Below are 3,864 nucleotides of genomic sequence, written 5' to 3' on the forward strand. Positions count from 1 at the left end.
CCGGTTACGCCAAGACGCCGCCTGCCCTCCTTTCGGCTGGGATTTCCTCCTTTGCTGCTGGTGCAGGAAGGCACGGGAACGCCTCAGGGCTGGGGGCTTCTGCTGAACGCTGGTGGCTGCTGCTCCTTCTTAGGGCCAGGTGAGACGGGTGAATTGCTCCGTGCCTGCACGTGCTGCTCCCTCCGGGGAGGTTTATCCCCCCTGGCTGCACCCTTCTGCGGCACGGGGAGCAGCTGCTGCCTTTCCTCTCCCTCTCTTGAGGACAGGGGCAGGCTTTGGAGAGTGAATTACTGCTCCTGTTCGTACCTTTGTAGCACGCAGGCTTTGCAGAGGGGCAGCAGGGCAGCTGTGGGGACAGCCCCACGCACACACCACGTCTTGAATGGTCTCCGCATCTTAACACCATCCCCAAACCCCTGGCCGCTGTTGGGTGGTGCCTGGCAATACCAGCTCCACCGTGTGGTTCCTGAAAAGCTCCCTTTTTTTTTTTTTTTTTTTCTTCAACTGAATTAAAGCAAAATCTGCGTGCTAGGACACCTAAAGAGTTTGGGGAGTCTGAGGGTGCGCATTGTCCTCCTCTGCCCTTGTTCCAGTTCTTCCTCCTTTCCCATGAGAAACTAAAAGGAAGGATTTGGCGAGTCTGGAAGCTCCTTTTCAAGCTGTGCAGCCGCAGGCTGGCAGCAACAAGCACGGAGCTGCTCGGGATAACCCCGTGGGTGCTGCCAGCCCTCAGCACCGGCCCTGCGGCCTCGTCCCCAACCAGGGGGCTGGGGACAGGAAAGGGGCACCCTGGGTGCCCCCCTGCCCCTGTGGCTCTGCTGCTCCCTTCCCAGCTCTGTAGGAACAGCTTTGTTCATTGTCTGCTCCTTCTCCACGCGTTGTCTGTGTGGGAATTCCTCCTTCCCTTGGAGCCTCCGGCTGGGGGTCAGGGCTCGGGGACCCTTTTTGGCAGCCCCAGGGGTGCTCGCTGCTGCTGGGGGGCTGCTGGGGGTCGCTGTGGGGGAGCTGCACCGCCTCTTCGGGGTGAATTGGGATTTATTTCCAAAACCCCTCGTTGTTTCTCCTCCCAAGTTGAAGCGTGATGGGAACCACCTGGTTCGTGCCGAAACCAGCCGCCTCCCCGCAGGCTGCTGCCGAGCGGAGCCGTGGGGAGGGCGGGCAGGAGCAGCGGACGATGAGGCAGACGAAGACCTGGAGCCCACGCCTCAGCCACAGCAAGGGTCCGTTTCACCCAAAGCCCCAGCAGGAGGCCAGGACGTGGTGGAGGCCGTGTGGAAGCGGAGGCAGCCTCAGCCCCGCAGCATTTGGAGGTTGCTGGGGGCAGGAGCTCAGCTGGGTGCATGCAGGGAGGATTTCTGCGGCCTCTGCTCCCGGTTCTTGCTGTTGTTTTGGCTTCCCTCTTTCAGACGAAACAAAGCGTGAACCACAGAGGTCATTAAGCACCCGTGGGAGGGGAAGGTGAGCGTCCACCGCTGGGGTTCGGCTTTTCTGCCTTCCCGAGCTTTTTTCCTTTGTTTTCAGCTGGGCGAAGCGCTGTCCTCGCTCCGCGTCCTTAAGCTGTTGAACAGCCGCTTGGATTCATCCTCCTGCCCAGCAGCAACGAAAGGAAAGCCTTGAAGCTGAGAAGCGTTTCTGAAGTGCAGCGCGTTCGGTGCCGCCTTCGCACGCCTCGAAGCACCGTGCCGGTGTCTTGAGCTCGGAAGGGGCAGGAAGGTGCTGCTGCCACCGGCTTAGCCCAGCCTGCGATGGGTTCGCCGTCACCTGGTGCTTGGGCTGATTCATTTTCTTTTATTTCTTTAAATCTTTGCAGATCGGAGCTGCCGTGCGAGCCCCGAGCTCTGCCCCCTTCCCTCCACGGCTGCAGCCCCGGCCCTCGGGCTCTGCCCTTCCTGCAGCCAGGCTGGGTGCGAGCAGCTCTGAACCTGCTGCCAAGGTTGGGCTTTTTGGGGAGCTGATGGCTTCGTCAGCCTCTGGTCGGTGGTGGGAGAGGGCCTGAGCAGCTCCAGCTGGGGCTGGCAGCCGCTTGGCGATTAAAAAATTCAGAGGAGAGCTCTGAGCACCGCTGCTGCCTTGGAATGCCCGAGGTGCAGCCCCCTGCCCACCCCTGCGAGGAGGAGAAGGAGAGGGAAGGATCGCTGCACCTGCTTGGGTTTGGCTCACCCAGCCCAGCACCGGGGGCTTTGTAGTAAATTAAATATCCAGATTAAATGGCCCTGCAGCACCACTCTTCCCACTGCCACATGGAGCTGCTGCTGCCTCCCTGTCCTGGGCAGCCTCTGCCTGTCCGTCCGTCCTGCTGCTTTCCACCCCTCTGCTGCCGCTTCTGCCCCTAATAAAGACAGAATGGGGAGGGGATGCTGGGGTTTGGGCAGGGGTGCAAGAGAGGGGCCACGGCCTCAGCCAGGCTCCATCCCCCTGCCCCACAGCCACCCTCCCAGCCCTGTCCTCCTCCTCCTCTGCCATTGCCGAGCCTATCGCTGCGACAGCGGGGACCCACTGGGGCCTCGTCCCCTGCCACGGGGAGCCCCCAGGTCCCCGGTACCGCTTCCCCATCCTCATCCCCGGCTGCCGCTGCCCTCGGCGGCCCCTCGCCCGGTCCCCTTGGAAACAGCTCCGCGCCGGAGCCCCGGTGCATTCAGGGGCGGAAGCGCGGGGAATATTAAGCAGGTGCAGCCCCTTCAATCCCCCTTTGAGCGGGGACAGAGCGGGGTTTGTTCGTGGCGCGGGGAGCCCGGCCAGGCGCAGCGCTGGGGGGAGCGGGGACGCCTGCCCCCGGGTCCCCGCACGGCTCCTCCGGTCCCTGCAACACCAGTGGGGATCGAGGGTGGGCAGGGGGGCACCCAGATGCAGCCCCGGCCCTGCTCAGCGCATCCTTTCCCAGGGCGTGGGAGCAGCCGGTGTCTTTTTGCTGCGTCGGAGGACGCGAGGTGACCTTGGGGACCCTCGGGCTTTCCCTGGGCAGCTCGGAGAAGCGCGGTGGTCGTGGTTCCGAGAGCAGGATCGGTCCCGCGGCACCGTGTGGCAGCGACCCTGTGCCAGCAGCACCGGGACGTCACCGCCCTGACCGCCTGCCCAGCCTCGAAGCGCTGCGGGGGTGTGCGCACTGAGGAAAGCAGCCCCCCGTGCCTTGAGGTGCCCCCCGTGAGCGCGGTGTCCCCGTGCACATAGCGGTGTCCCCATGAGCGTGGTGTCCCCGTGCAGTGTCCCCAGCACAGGCACCCTTGCAGCGGTGGCTCTTGGGGACGCGATGGGCTGCGTCCCCGCACCTTGGCAGCAGCACACGGGGGGTTTGGGTGCTGCCCCGGGGTGGGCAGGGGAGCACGCACCCCCCTGCGTGGCTCCAGCAGCGTGAAGGCACAGGGGGGGCACGCATGAGGCTGGGGGGGCTGGGGATGGTGTGGAGCCCTCCCACGCGAGCACCCGGGGCCATGCCCACAGCGGACCCCCGGCCACGCACCCGCAGGGCTCCTGCCCCAACCCTGTCCCCCCCCCCTTCCCCTGTGGCCCCTCTCGGCTCACCCCCAGCCCCATTACAATGCTGGTCACGTCCGCGCGATGCTTTTTCTTCCCCGGCTCTTCCCCTGCTCAATCCGGCCTCTGTGCCGCTGCGGCCTCCCCGGCTCGCGATGGGCAATGGCCTGGAGCAGCCCCCGGCACGCATCCTGCCCGTGCCCCCTGCCCGTGCCCCCTGCCCGTGCCCCCATCCTCGCACCCCACCGCAGGGCAGAATCAGCCCCCCCCGCACCCAAAAAATGCCCGGTGCCCACCCCGGGGAGCATTTTCTGGGAGAAAAGCGCCCGTGGGCAGGACATGGGGCAGGACGAGCGGCTGCCCCAGCACCGGGGGCTTCACCTGGGGGGGGGG

This window comes from Oxyura jamaicensis, chromosome 2 (assembly GCF_011077185.1).
Source record: "Oxyura jamaicensis isolate SHBP4307 breed ruddy duck chromosome 2, BPBGC_Ojam_1.0, whole genome shotgun sequence".
In the NCBI taxonomy this organism is placed as follows: Eukaryota; Metazoa; Chordata; class Aves; order Anseriformes; family Anatidae; genus Oxyura; species Oxyura jamaicensis.